Source organism: Pristis pectinata, chromosome 38 (genome assembly GCF_009764475.1).
Source record: "Pristis pectinata isolate sPriPec2 chromosome 38, sPriPec2.1.pri, whole genome shotgun sequence".
Classification (NCBI taxonomy): domain Eukaryota; kingdom Metazoa; phylum Chordata; class Chondrichthyes; order Rhinopristiformes; family Pristidae; genus Pristis; species Pristis pectinata.
This window is the reverse complement of record NC_067441.1, coordinates 4,225,305-4,241,584: the sequence shown is the minus strand read 5'-3', so window position 1 is coordinate 4,241,584 and position 16,280 is coordinate 4,225,305. Positions and strand designations below refer to the sequence as shown.

General features: G+C 37.2%; 1 protein-coding gene and 1 long non-coding RNA gene across 4 annotated transcripts in view; one reads left to right on the top strand and one right to left on the bottom strand.

Annotated features, from left to right (window-relative positions):
- LOC127586943 (uncharacterized) overlaps positions 1-611 on the top strand; it is a 78,760-nt gene extending 78,149 nt beyond the window's left edge. The window contains exon 3 of the long non-coding RNA XR_007958730.1: positions 515-611. This is a non-coding gene — a long non-coding RNA (uncharacterized LOC127586943). The remainder of the gene's footprint in view (positions 1-514) is intronic.
- Positions 1-16,280, bottom strand: part of LOC127586941 (ADP-ribose glycohydrolase MACROD1-like) — a 734,082-nt gene that overhangs the window by 634,385 nt on the left and 83,417 nt on the right. The window lies entirely within an intron of this gene.

The window sequence follows — 16,280 nt, the reverse complement described above, 5'->3', positions numbered from 1 at the left end:
ACAAGAGGACATACATCAACATTTTATTTCTAACCTTTATATACAGTTAAGCTGAGCATGCTGTAGATGAATGAAAAAGTCTGCATGAACAAATAACCGCGTCAGCAGAGCAAACCACACAAGCAGTGCAGGACTGTATCAGCTCAGCTCAATTACAGCTCATCTCATTTATCATTGTGTGCACTGACTTCATTTTTTATCAACTGACCAGAGCAAAATAAGAAGATGCTTTCCAAATTATGTAATCAGGCCTCTCCTTCATCATATATCCCAACACCCATTAACATCCTAAGAGTCTCACTTGCACAAATGAAAGACTGGGATACGGAAATTGGAGAATTGCCCTGTATAACCATCCCTCACATATATGTATATACATCACCAACATGTTAGCAAGCACCTGGAATTCCACTGCTTTTCCCAGAGTAATATTATAAAGTACTTGTTGGCAAACACATTTCTCCACATAGCCAGTCTTGCTTTCTCTTTCACTTTTTCTCCTCCATTTCTGAAGGTGGCAAGATGTACTACACAGGCCATACCTACTCAGGAAGAACACACAAGTGTGAGCCTAAATAATGAGAGACAGCAGATTATTCCACAGAAGGCTTCACAGCCAAACTTGATGAAGTTCCCAGTTGACATCCAAATTTCTAGCAACACAGTGATGAGGAATAAAAATCCAGAGTAATCTTTCCATCTTCCAACCTAGAAGTACCAACGCCAATTGAAGACCTACTTGCACCTGTGCTTGGTACAACTGACTGAGCAGAAAGACATCAACGCAGAACCTTCTTTCCAATAACCTTGAACCAACAGGTCATCAACAATGAGGTAATGTTGAGTTCCCCCACTAATACAACCATGTTTTACTCTCAAGTAAAGTAAAACGATTGTCCCCAATAGGTTCAGGATTATCCAAAAATGGAAGAGATGCATTTATTTCAATCACAATTCTTATCTTCGTAAAATTCTCACTTTCTCAATTCAGTTTTAGGGTGTGGGCCAAAAAAAATGAGAAGGCGGTGCTTTGACTTGAACCGCTGTAGTTCTTCTAAGTAAAACATAATTCCACAACACTGCTCAATACAGAGGTTGAAGTTTAGACCCATTGAAACTGAAGAAACAGTAATATATTTCCAAGTAATTATGACATGTAACACAGAGTGTTATCTACAGCTGCTTATTGCTCTTGTCCTTTTTGGTGGTTGTGACCTTAGGTTTGAGAGACACTTTAAACCCTCAGCGAGTGACTGCAGATGACACACATTGCAGCCATGCTGTGACAGTGATGAAGGGAGTAAACAATTATGGTGATGGATCAGGTGCCAATCAAGCAGGCTGCTTTGTCATAGGTGATGTCGAGCTTCTTGAAGCAAGTTATGAAGGACCTTCATAACTTTAATCTTGTAGATGATGGAAAGGCTTTGAGGTATCAGCAAATGAGGCACTCTGACCTGTTCATGTAACCTTTGGATTTATGTGGCTGGTCCAGTTGAATTTTTGGTGAAGAGTGACCCAGATTATGACAGATGAGGACTCTGCGATGGTGATGCTACTGAATGTCAAGGGAAGGTTGTTAGACTGTCTCTAGTTGGACATGGTCAATGCTTGGCACTTCAGTAGTATGTATGTTGTTTGTCACTTAACAGCCCATGCCTAAATGTTGTCTAGGTCTGCTGCATGTAGGCATGGGCTATTTTATTTTCTGAAGAGTTGCAAATGGAATTGAGTTTTGTGTAATCATCTCACACATTCCTACTTCTGGAGGAAGAAAAGTCATTAATGAAGCAGCTGAAGATGGTTGGGCCTAGGACGTTACCCTGAGGTTCTCTTGCAGTGACATCCTGGAGTGGAAGTATTGATCTAAATAACCATAAGCATCTTACAACATAAGAGGTATGACTCCAACTACTACTGTGTTTTTCCCTTGATGCCCATTGATTTCAGTCTTACCGGAGCTCCATGACACAATGCTTGGTCAAATACTGGATTGATGTCAAGGGCAGTCCCTCTCACCTCACCTCTGGAATTTTTTTGTCCACATTTGGATCAAAGTTGCAATGAAGTCTGGAACCATGTCCATGTGGTCTTGGCAAAACCCCAAAGTGTATTACAGTGAGTAGGTTATTGACAAGTAAGTACTGCTTGATAGCTCCGTCAATGGCCACTTCTATCACATTGTTAACGATTAGAGTAGACTGCTTAGGTGGTTAATAGACAGATTTGATTTGCCTTACCTTTTGTGCATGGGACCTACCTAGGCAACTTTTGCCAGGTAGGTGCTAGTATATTGCAACAGCTCGGCAAGAGAAGCAGCTAGTTTCAAAGTGCAAGTCTTCAGTACAACAACCAGAAAATGTCTGCCCCATGACATTTGCTACATTCTAGTGCTCTCAGCCATTTCATGATATTACACAGAGTGAATCAAAATTGGCTGAAGACTGGCTTCTGCGGTGTGGATTTAAGGATTTAAGGAGGAAATGGATGGGCAAGTGCGATTGTCCTTCCTTTCAATTTGTAAATGTGGAAAATAAAATCTATTTGCTTTCATTTCCATCTGCTCTAACTCTTTGGAAGAGAGGAAGAACTACCTATTATCCATTTCTTATATGCCCAATGCTGGTATTTTTCTTCATAATAAAGTACAAATTGCAAAAGAGAAGCACATCACTGCCACTCAATGGTGCATACCTAACAGTTTTTTTTTAAACTAAGTCCCTCAACTAAAAGTACTAATAGAAAATCTGTTAACTTTCACAAGTAATAGGCCCCTTGTTAACATTCTAATACTATAATGCTTAAAAGCTAAATATTTTCCTTTCACTTTTAGTAACAGATTTATGTTGTTTTAGATTGATGTCATGGATTCAATGACTGGAGATTAATGAGACATTTTGCTGTGTGAATTAAGTTGTAGCTGTATTATTTTGTCAGATATAATATACACACCTTTTTCTAAATGTCATATATTGAACTACATTGTGATGCATTCCATAAAACTGGATTAAAGATAACAATGGAAATTACGGCCAAATCAGCAAACGGCTAAAGACCAATTGTCATACTTTTCCTTTCATCTCCTTCAAGTGTGAGGTCATTGCAGTATATAGATTTTATAATTGAAATTTATATTGGGTTGAACACTGATTTTCTATCATAAACAAAAGATTTACAGTTCCTTAATCAATAAATGCTGAAATGCACAAGAGAGATCCAGGCGCATAATTCTTTCCCAGTCCCATAAGTTATGCCATAACCACTGCAAAAATCTGCAGCATTATTGCAGTTGTGATAGTTATTTACCCAACAGAAGCTGATGACAATTTTACTTCATAATTCACTGCAATGCTGTTAAAAATCATAAATAGAATAATGAATACACAAACATGAAATTGAATGGTAATCCTATCAAACATATCAGATGATATTATGATCACAAAATTAAAGGAATTATTTTTGGACATTTATTTTTATGTTTATTCCTCAATTTTCTCCCAGTTTAAGAGGTGTTGATCTAGTCTGGATGCTCATCATCAGTCCTTTCACATATTGCACAAGCAGCCATTCTTCAAGAGAAATGAACTTCACAGCCAACACTATAACCTGACATCACTACTAGACAGTTCTCTCTTCAATACACACACATGCCGGATGTATATTTTAATATCCAAGACAGTCTACTGGACAAGTTTGGACTGCTACAACATGGAACTATGAACATGTTAAGAAAATTGTGACAATTCCTAGTGCTCTCTATCTGGATTGGTGGAAGAAATAAAGGAGATCACTCCACTTATAGAAATTTTATATCAATGTTGGGCTATGAAATAGCACTTGAGAGATGACAGACCAGCATTGCTCTCCCTCTTTATCAGCATGTCAGCAGCACCAAGAGGGGGGTCAGCAGTAGAGAACTCAATTTTCTATTGCCTTCTATAGCTGCACACAATAATCCGCAAAGATCAGACCCCAGACATCAAAAGCACTTTTTATTCCTGGTGGTATGGTGCTGATGACATTGGAAGCAATACACATGAACCTGACAGTCAAGACCTTACAGAACAAGGTGTGATTTACAAACATTTATTAATTACAAACATTTGAGTGCCTCCAGACCTCTTCCAACAGCACAAGATAGGCAAAAGTGGACCAAGTTATATCTTGCTCCTCTTCCATTCTCACCTTGGATACAATTAAATGCAAATAGTACCAAAAGGATGTCATTGGAAAATTTATAGCAATAGAAATATTAGGTGTATACATACCAGGTTAAATGAGAGACATATATAAGAGAGAAGGTTTAAAAAAATCATACTTCTTAGTTGACAGAATGGATGCACTGCCAGAGATTCCCAAAATTTTTCACGTATCCCACCTCCAAGAAATTTGTTCTTTACTGGATGACACCCTAATGCATTTCTATTCAAATTAGAAAAAGATGAATAAAAATTATTAATTTTAGTAACGATGCCTCCCTTTCTAACTTTACCATACTTAGGCTTGATTGAAGTTATTGATTGAAACAAGGACCACATAAAAACAGTGGCTCCTTGGGTCACAAATGACCTGACTTATAGACATCTGACTTTATGCAAGTTCTCCCCTATATTTTTAAAGCATTCTTCAAGCAAGTAATAACAATAATATGTTTCATGATATTCACTAATGATTGAATACAGTAAATACTCCATTAGTTTAATTATGGGTAGTGCAAGGAGGTGTTTACTGAATGAAATGAATGAATTATAACGTGTATGCATCACAATATGACATGGGCTACAACAGAAAATGGATGTTTTTGACTTATGGAGAAATTGGCTTACTGGCAGTTCCCAGACAGGGAACACTTAGACAGCCAGGGGACTGCCTGTATTTAAGAATGAGTTATTTAGAAGTTTGCTGTCAATAGGAATAAAAACAGAGAAACAGAGTGTGTATACAGTAGCTGGACTACTGCTCATGTGTAGGATAGAGATTGACATGGTCCCGCTGGGTCAAATGTCTGTTCCAACACTTGTAATTTCTATTTATAACCATGATAACATCTTCTGACTCGCATTCAACTATTTTGGCTTTTGGTTTAATGTCACGCTGGCTTTACTGGATACTGACTGGACAGGTGGGATTTTCAGGAGAATCCCAAAATTCAAACTCAGCTTTAACAACTTCAGCTGTACAGAATGTGTGACAGACTCAAAGGAAGAAATTATCTACTCCTGTGCCCATGTTATATTCATGGAGTATGTGCGTGACTCAGTCTTCTTTCCTCTGTGCAATGCTCTACACTTGTCTGCATTAGATTTAATATAAACATATGAACTTAGGAGCAGGAATCAGCCATTCAGCCCATTGAGCCTGCTCTGCCATTTGATAAAATAAGTGGCTCTGATTGTAACCTCTCAGTTGCATTCCCACCAATACCTGGTTACCTTTCAACCCTTTTCTAATCAAGAATCTACCTATCTCTACTTTAAAAATATTCAAAGACTGCTCTTCATGACCCTCATCTTTGTATTAAATGGGTGACCCCTTGTCTTCAAACTGAACATCTGACAATGTTCAGCTCACTTGCCTGCTTCAACTAGCTCTTTTGATGTGGGCATTACTATCAGGAACAGCATTTAATGCTCGTCCTGGATTGCCCCTGAGAAGCAGCAATAACCCTTCTTCTTGAATTGTTGCAGTCTTTGTGATTAAGGTTCTCCCATAGTCCTATTAGTTAAGGAGTTTCAAGATATATGAATATAAAATTAGGGTTGCATTTAACTCAGAAGGAATCTGTGAATTTCCATGCTCCCCCTGTCCTTGTCCTTCCAGCTTTGGAAGATATTGTTGAAAATGTTTTGGCTCATTTTCTATCTCATCTCCTTTGCCCCTCTTGAGTTTTGTATCATCTGGAACAGTTCTCAATTTGTATTGAGTTTTCAAATCCTAGTCGCAATATCAATTAAAAACACAATTGGTTGCAACACTTAGTCCTGGGAGATTCCATTCAGTACTTTGTCCTTTCTATGTGTTTAACCAGTCAGCCAGTTTAGTTTCCATTGCTAAGTTTACCCAGAATCTCCACAGCTTTGAAAATAATTAGTAATCTTTCATGTGAAACTTCATAAAATTCCTTTTGGAATTCCTAACAAATGGCATTAGATAGATGACTGTCTTTAAAAAAATTGAAGAAATTTATCAACAAATTTCTTCCTCATCCAAAGCTGTGTTCATTGGTGTTCACTCATCAATGTTGTAGCAGAGACAGTCATCAAGATTACTCCCAATTACCAACTCTACTATTTTGTACAGAATTAAAGAAAATCTAATTGGTGCGCAACAGGTAGTGTCTATTTTGGCCCCCTGTTTCAACATTTCTAATCTGGAGTAAGATGCCCTTCCTATTAATTCAACCAGAAAAAACCTGATGGGCTGAAAGAGAAAACAGATGGGAGAATAAATAAATGAAAGCTTCCTCATACACGGTCTTGAGGTGGGCAAGAGACACCTCATCTCCCTGCCAAACCATAGCCTGAACTTACTTCCTCATACAGTCTTGTAGAAGGCCAGCAAAATGCAGTACTTCACCCACTATGCCTGGTGCTCAAACACCTGTAAGTTGTAAGGAAATAAAACTAACCGAAAAAGGGAAAGTATTCCTCAATTTAAAAAAATTTACTTTAATGTCCATGCTGGGTTTTGTTTTCAAAGATCTAAATTGTTACAACACAAGAAAGACCATAATTAATCTCAGTGTTTGTGACTATATCAGTGAGTTTGTGGTCCGAACCACTACCAGTAACTCCCATTGAAAAATGTTAAGGTGTCTGTATGTCGAATAGGACAGAACTGAGATCAAATCTGATAGCTAAAGATCTAAGATCATACTTGAAGAATGGCAATTTAGGCGAGCTATCCAGAGACCTGATAGCACAAAGGGAACCATGCCCCAGAAACAGCTACACCAGCCAAAACCAGAAGAAAAACAAGAGAAACATTTATTAATATAAATGTCAATATGTTGAGTGAATCATTGAAATATATTGTCATGATAATGGTGTGTTACTCCTTTTATACAACTTGTAGTTATAAGTTATAAGCCCTTCACGTTTGTGAAGTAAAAAGCTGTGACTCCACCTTCATCAATGCAATAAATCAGGATTTATAATTAATTGTGTGAGACTTGCTCATTTGTGTCCATTTCATCAAGAAAATATTTGCTTCTTGCAAAGATTTAATAATGAGGTCATAAACTGCACGAGCTGTGCAACAAGCAAGAATTTAATTCAATATCTGCCTGCAGAGATAGTTAATTTAATACTCATCAATTCTAATTTATTATGCAGTTATGCTTCTGTGCCATATAAAGTGGACATTCACATACATCCTGAAATTCATGTGCTCGCTGGAAATAAATGCTTAGTTTAATGCATTGTAATAATGAAAGCTAATTTTAGTTTGAGCATTATTTCAGGGATCAAAATTCACAAGCATGAGATTATTTGAAAATCTAAAGTCATTATTTTTGGAGGAGCAGCAGTACAAATTCTCCAGGTTTAATTGTAACATTATAATGGATTCCATCATTGTGCCAAAATGATGAAAGGAAATATTTTGACATTATACTAAAATTAGATTACTGTAATAAATAATGAAACAATCACAGAATCAATCTCATTTTCCAGGGCATAAAACAAATGTTTCACCAGTTCAACTAAAAACCATTTCTTTTTTTTCCCTTTTATATTTCTGAGAAATGTGCAATCAAAACCACTTAGACAAGCAAAGAGCAGCTGTCTATTCTCTACAAAATAGAATTATACAGAAATTACAGCAATTGGGATCAATGGCCTGTCAGTGTTTATGCACCTAACAAGCTTCTTCCAATCCTACTTTATCTCACCTTGTCTGCGCGTTCTTTTACCTCCTTATCTATCTTACCCTAAAATTCATTGATCTCTTCGACTCAACTAATCCATGTAGTAGCAAGTTTCTCAGGAGTTCCTTGTTGAATTTCTTAAAGACTTTCTGATAATTATGCCCCTCCTACTCCAAAAATGGAAATATCTTTTCTATGCCTGCCTTATGAACTCCCTTAAAGACCTCTGGTCACCCTTCAGCCTTCTCTCTTTCCTGAAGCCAGTCTCTGCAGCTTTTATTAAGTTCTGAAAATAGATTTTATCACCTCATTAGGAAATTGTTGGGCAGGCACAAATAACTTGCTTTTAAAATTCTGTTGCTTATTGACAAGTTGCTTCATCAACACATTCACAATTTGGTTGGCACTTCATCTGCTATCTTTTAGTATTTTTTTTCTTTTAATGAATGGCATAGTCCCCCCAATGTGAGTGCATACCATTCCACATGAAAATAACACAAATATTCTGCATCTTTTTATTCAACAGCTTAAAATACTCATCATATTTATGATAGCAAAAATAATGCATGTGTTTTTTGTGCTGAGTGACGAATAAGAAAAAAGTGGAAATATTCAGTAATTAAGATGTGAAAATGAGGTACCTCATAAGAGTAAACAGGAAGGATATAATTCCCTTGAAACAGGGATCAAAATCATGAGTTAATTAGTAAAAGGATTAGAGGGGAGAAGGGGGGGGGGGGGTGGAAATCACCCAAGGGGTGCTCTCTGAGAGTACTCTGTATGAATGCTTGGTAAAAATCTTAATCCTCAACCACCCTTTTCCTCTGATGGCCAAAAACAATGATGAATCTCGTTATCAGATGTCTACCTTTGTTGAGAAGATGCAGGAAGTGGTCCATGTTATTCAGAGTAATGCTATTAACCATTATTGTCAAAATGCAGCATTATAGAACTGCGGTAAATTGGTAGAAGACCTTTGTTTTACTGTTGTTGAGCGTAAGACCCATTAGCTCAAATGCGGCTTCTGAATGCACATAAATGCAAGTGTTTTCTGTACACTGCAGCTCAACTACCAAGGTTGAGGTGACGTTGGTCTGGAGTGGGAACCACTACCAGTGACTCCCATTGAAAAATGTTTAGGCAATGTAGGGTGAGCAATTACCCATTAGTCCTGTAGATTAATTCCACTCCAGCGAGAGATTTGATGGAGGTGAGGTGCAGGATTGCAGCAAGGATGATTAAAAATAGTGTTGAAACAATGATGCAGCATTGCTTGACACTAGTCTGCACTAAGATTAGCCTTGTTGTCAACCTTCAATTCAGATCATGGCTTGAATGCCATTAGAGCAAAATTTAAAATGGAGGTGAAGGGCATGATTAGTGCCTGGTGCTGCTCTCTGCATTTCTCTTGAAAATACATAACCTGTAGAGCTGAAAACCTTATATTGGAAGAAGGGATTTATGACCAATGCAGACACAATGGGCTGAATGGTCTCATTCTATGCCATAAATTTTCTAGGATTCAATAATTCAGGAACCAGAAAACAAATAAGGAACTCTCATCTGAACCTATCAGTCAATTTCTTTTGATAATTATCTGCAACAAATATGTGGTGATGATTACTTTGAAATGTTTGAGTTTTCAGTGGGGTTTCAGCACATATAAATTTCACATCAGCCATTACACCAAATGCCAGAACAAAAACTTGAAAATATGTCCCTCCAACACAAGATCATTATTTCCAGGTAGCAATTTAAAGTTCAGATTATAACTATAAACCATTCAAACCTTGCCTTCATCATTTATGGCTCATTTTGAATCATCCAGAATGATTACTGAATTAGAAATGAATTATCCCCCTGTACAGGTTACTCAAGGAAACTTGCAGAAATTTTTGAATATAATGAAATAAATTGTAATTTTCAGAAGCTTTACGCATCGTACAGTTCAAACTAACCATGATGTGGAAAGAAGAGCTTTGTTGTACTGAGGAACATTTAATAGGCGGGAGTTACAAATTTGATGTAAAAAACTAAAGCAAGTATTTATTAAAGCCCTGGATCACATTTCCTGTGACAAAAGGCTGTGCCATGGTACAGTAATTCAGAGCCAGCAGGTCACCTTGTATGCATGTCTTAGTAATTACTTGCATGCACTGAGGATTCCCAAATGCTTTGAGGATTAGCTTCTTCTTTAGTCTGAGGCCATTTGATGAAAAAAATATATTTGGGGCCAACAGCATTGTTTATGTTTGCATATTTTTATGTCAAATATGTCATGTATTGTCATATATTTATATCAATATAACCTTTATACTCTGTATATTTTGTTACAGATTCAGTTCCACGGTATAATTTAGGTACTTCGCCATTCATTTAATTCATTCAGTTTGTGTCCACTGATTAGATTTATTAATCCAGGCAACATCCAATTTTAAAAACATAAATATATACCAGAAGAACCCTTAATGGCCCAGTTGGTGACTGCAGCATTTACGAGTATGGAGTCATGCAGATGAGGGACATTCCACATTTTAGTCCCAACCTCTACGAAATTATCTGGTTGAATAATACAATTGTCCTCTGCCCCTAGGCTGGTGAGTGAGGAAAGAAAACAGCCAGAGTTCTCATTTCTAATCACTGTCTAATGGAAATACACATTCGTGGAAATCGAGTGAGGAAAGCATTAGACTCTGATTCTCTACCCTCCAACACCCACCCCCATCCCAGTTCCAGCTGAACAGACTGATGAAATTCACTGTCTGTTATGTGCACATGAAGAATTGCCCCACAAGTGTTCATGCCTGCAGGGCTGGGGTGGAGATGGAAGAGAAAATGGGGACAATTATTGAAAATGATTAAACATACCAAATATTTGCACATCAACCCTGAAGGCTTTACAATGCAATAAAAAGGCAGACTTGAAGCTACAGCTGCACAACATTTAATAAATGTGCAAATGCAATCTTCACTGTTTGTTTCCAGTAAGCCCATACTGTATCTCTGCAGACAGCTGCCTATGTAATGACATGCATGTACATATATAGAATTTACTGCTGGAGGAGTTTTAATCTAGGAACGCATGAGATTGTAATTATATAATCACAGTGCAAAGTAGGGGAAATACAGGATTTATCTGAACCCCTGAAAAAGGTTAATATTTTATGTTTGGTGCAGGCTTAAGTTAGAGAAACAGCTCATGGTGCACGTCAAAATATGAAGAGAAAATTACCAAAGTCATCATATCTGTACCTTCATTAGTTTCTGCTCTGCACATAATTGTACAATACATCACCAAATCAGAAACCATTTGCAGCATCAATACTCTAGTTTAAAATTTCAGTGGCAGCAGTAACTAAATATTCATTACTTTCCACTTTTGTCCATTAGCAGGATAAATCTGTATACACAGTTGCCCATCCTAATAGCAGAGTGTATGCAATCCATCAGTGAGAGAGACGCAGTGATGTTATTGAAATGGTCACACCATTTTCCTTTCTGCTTAATGGTGTTTCAGCAAACACTGCGCACATTACAAAGCCAATAGATTCAGACCCCAGTAAAATTGAGGTTGGTTGAAAAGCCTTGAATGAAAAAAAGCTGTCTATTTTGACTTTATACAGGATGTTATAAAGCACTGCATTGCATTTCAATGCAGCATCATAACTATCTCAATCACCTTGAAAAGGTACTAAAGAGAACCCAAAAAGATTGATTTTTTTTTCCTCTTGTTGGTGCTCTCTGGTTGGTTCTGTGAATTAATATAAGATGGGGTTCCCATTTGATCACTTTATTTTAATTAGTACACATCACTTACTCCTTTTCATTCTTAATTTCTTCTTCCTTGCCATCATCTGTGTACTTTTAGTGAGCCAAAGAATTTGAGCTTAGCAGGCTCAAATGCTCAGTTTCTGCTGATGCTGCTTTGAATTTAACCACTGGCAAATAACAACCTGAAAGCAGATTTGTTTATCATTTATTTTTACTGTTTTCTTTAAGGGAATCTTACCACATTTGCACATCACTGTGGTATCTGCTGACTGTTCACTTGTACTCATACCTAGTGGAGAGTCATTTACCTGGCTAATCTCTCTACAGGTGACACACATATCTTAATAGCCCTATCAGTAATGTAAGTTGTTCATTGCATTGCATCAAGTGCATTGTTATAGTTTAGATATCTCGAGAACACAAAAGGCAGAACATTTGCAACACTTATTTAGATTCTATCCTCTGTATCTGGGCACCATGCTATTCCTGAATGTCAATAATAATAAATGCTTTAATTATGATCATTGTTAACAAATGACGAAACCATGACAACCATGAAATGAGGCAGTTATAAATGGCCCTTACAGTAACTGAATTTACTTCTGCCGTTAAACAGATCTATCAAAGAAGACAAATTTCATCCACAAAATATGGTTCATGTTAATACAACAGTAGTTGAGAACTATAGCTTTGTTATAATATTTTGTTGAATTGGAATTATTAATGAAACAGATCAAGATTGCTCCATCCATAACGTTTATAGATCATAGAAGCTCAGTTAAATGGATTCATGATTTTGGTGAGGCTATCAATGTCAAGTATTAAGAGAAGGCTTGGTGCTAAAGGGAAAATTGGACAACAAAGTTACTCAGGAACAGAGGTATGCACTTCCTGACACATGGTTAAATAATAGCAGAAGAAGCAATCTTGGGGCTTGAGGTTTGCCTTGATTGCAAGAGAATAGTGTTTGGCTTGGCATGATCTCAGGAATGGGGAAAATTAAAAGAGCAAAGTAGGAAGCAAAATGTAAAATGTTTCACAGTTATAATGAAATTCTGATTCACAATAGTTTATGTTCAAGCAACTATCATAAAGTCCTTGACAAATACTCGATCAACATTTCCCTATTCTTAAGCTAGTTTCTAGTTCGACAGAGAATTCACAACCTTATTTATCATATATACAATTATGTTGAATTTACATAGCAATGAAATAAACCTGTCATATTAATGTAGCAAAGATGCAGAGCATCCACTTGTACCAGTATATTGTATGTTAAGTGTGTTAACATTTTAACAATAATTGAACTCAATGCAGGATTCACAGACCCAAACCCTCTAAATAAATGTACTGGGTGTTTGTGTTCGAGTGCATGTGTTTGCGGGGGTGGGGAAGCACATTGGATGGGAGAAGTATTAGTCAAACATTCCCACACCGTTCTGGAGAATCAATAATTGTAAAATGTCACTGTCTATCACTTGTGGTCTAGCAATAATAGAGGGCAGGACAGCAAGTGTGAGGTTGCTTGGGAGCCAAGAGAGAAAGTTTTTGAGACCTATTATTTTACATGGGTTGTCGATGATTAAACTGTCTCAGGGAGATGCATAAACAAATCTCAAAGAAATAAATTATAAATGGAAAGTCACCCCAGACTGCAAACACTTTACAGACAGGCCATTTGCAATACCTACCTCCTTGTAATTCATACAAAAATGTGCTTGGGAGCAAAACAGTGGATATAAACAAGAGGGTAAATAATGGCTGCACTGAATGATTAAGGTTCTACCATCTAGGTCTGGGCTAAGCACTCTGCAAGTTTCTAAGATATGAATTTATCACCAAGTGATAGATTTTTGCAACATTTTTAACCAGTCTTTAATGTAGTTGAATGAAAAAGATTGAGATTTAATGAGAAAGAAAAGAATGGTTATATTTATACAGAGCTTTTTATATTCTCATGATGTCCCAAAGTGCTTCACAGCCAATGAATCACTATTGGAATGTTGTGATGCAGGCAATGCCGAAACAATTTGCAGACTGTAATATCCTACAAACAGTGCATGATGAATGACCTATTAATCCATTTTGATGATGTTGATTGTAGGCTGAATACTGACCAAAGCAACTGCTTTGCCATGGTAATTTCTGCAAATTAATCTAAAACAGAAAATAGGGGCTCAGTTTAATCTCTCGTCTAAACCACAGGACCTCTGGCCATGCAGTGCTTGTTGGATTCACAGCCTAAATTACATGCTCACATCCTGCAATGGGTTTTGAACCATGGTCTTCAGGTTGTATCTCTGAAGTAAGACCAAAGCTGACTTTCTCACGGTGTCAAAGACATCCCAACACAAGTAACCCTGAGTGAGTTAACCCAAATTAACAGTATGATCTTAACATAGTAATTTGTTAAGAAGTCACAGAATAATTTCTCTTCCTAGAAATCCACTTTTAAATAGATGTATGTTTGATCCTCTTTGTGTCTGTGACTCACAAGTTGATATTAGTAACTGTTTCAATTAATATTCACACTAGCAAAGCCCTCATCAGAATTCATGCCTTAACCCTATCATTTGCTTCATTCCTTTTTTTTCCTTTATTCCATTTTGAATTTGGCAAAAAGTGGCAAGCCTGTGTGCATAATACAAAATACCTACACACCATGATACATATTTAATCTTCCATACCAATGAGTTATCAGGCTCATGCATCATCTAAAGATATGGTCTGATACAACTTCCAATGAAAGATCACAGAAGATAAAAAAACAGTAACTTTGCTTCTTCTCTCTATCTCTCTCTCATGTTCTCTCCTCATCTTGATGCCTGAGAGTTTACACCATTGTTTCACCAATTTTATTTCAGATTTCTTCTGTTTATTGCTTTTGCATAAAAGCAATGAATATGGTTAAGATTAACAAAAAATGGTGTCCAGTATTATTTGCTCATGATAATTGCATTTACCATCACAAACATTACTCTCATTGAAAATCCATATGATAAATTTAAAAAAAATCTAGTTGGCAGGATGAAAAATCAATGCTACCAAAGTCGAAGTCAAATTTATAGACATATGCACAAGTACATTTATGCACAAGTGCAATGAAAAACTTACTTGCCAAAGGCATGTAATAATAATTGCACCAACCAGAAAATGCATCTCAGGAATTGCACAATGGGTGACTGAAATAGTCCTTATGTAAAATATATTAAGTTACAGAGAAAAGATATCTGAAGCAGAATATTTGCCACAAGATACTATGGTAGAATGCTTCACATTGAATTTGTGGGACAGATAAATATCTATATTACCTATTCAGCAATTTCATCTTACTGTTGAACCATCCAAGGATTATCGCATTGAACATCTCCTTCAATCCACTCAATTTCTCCAAATCAACAGTATAACTATGTGAATGAACACGGACCCAGACCATGACTGTCTTTTTGTGAAATATGTGGAACAATCCTTGTTCACTCCCTTCTCCCTCAACTCTTCTTCCAATTCATCGACAACTGCATTGGTGCTGCTTCCTCATGCAGAACTTGTAAATTTTACTACTTTTGCTGCCAATTTTCATTCTCCTTTCACCTTAACATAGTCCGTCCCTGACTATTCACTTCCCATTCCAGATCTGTCTCTGTCTCAGAAAATAGTTTAGCAACCAACATCCATTACAAGCCCATGGATGTCTACAGCTTTCTTAACCGTACTTCCTCCCACTCACCCAATTCCTCTGTCTCCATCCTATCTACACTGATGATGAGAATTTCCACAGATATGCTTCTGAAGTGTCCTCCATCTTCTGTAACCATGGATTCTCCTCTACCAAAGCAGGAAGAGCTCTTAACACCACTTCATCCATTTCTCACACCTATGCTTTCACCCACTCTCCTCCTGGACAGTGTGTACAGAGTTCCCCTGGTCCTCACTTTCCACCCCATGAGCCTCCACATTCACAGATCATCCTTTGTAATTTTCACCACCTTCAACGAGATTCCACCCCTCCTCTTCGAGCATTCCAAAGGGCTTGTGCCCTTTGCATCTTCCTTGTCCACTCTCAATTTCCACCAACCACTCCCCTTCTCATGGCATTTTCCAAAGTGACTTCAGGAAATGCAACGCATCTGTTTTTACCCCTTCCCTTCCCATCAACAGGGATCCAAACAGGCCTTTCAGGTGAAGCAGCAATTCACTTGCACTTCTTCCAATCTAGTAAACTGCATTCAATGTTCACAACATTATTCCCACCATAATGGAGCAACCAAATGCAGACTGGGTGATCAATTTATGGATCACCTGCGTTCAGTCTACATGGTGACTCTGAGCTTCCAGTTGCTTTAATTCACATCCCACATCAACTGTGTCCATGGGTCCTGCTAAGGCCCAATGCAAGCTTGAGGAATAGCAGCTTATATTCTGTCGTGCTGCAAACTTCTGGACACAATATTGTATTTACCAATTTTGGATAATTGCTTTTTTCTGTTTGTATTAGAAACGGCCAGTTCTACTGTAAGTAATTCAGTTTTTCCTTCACCACTAACACTGCCTGAACCACCAGGCAATTCTTACAGTTCAACCATCATTTCACAACATTTTACAAGTTCCTTTGTTTCTAACCTTCTTCATTAATCTATCAAAC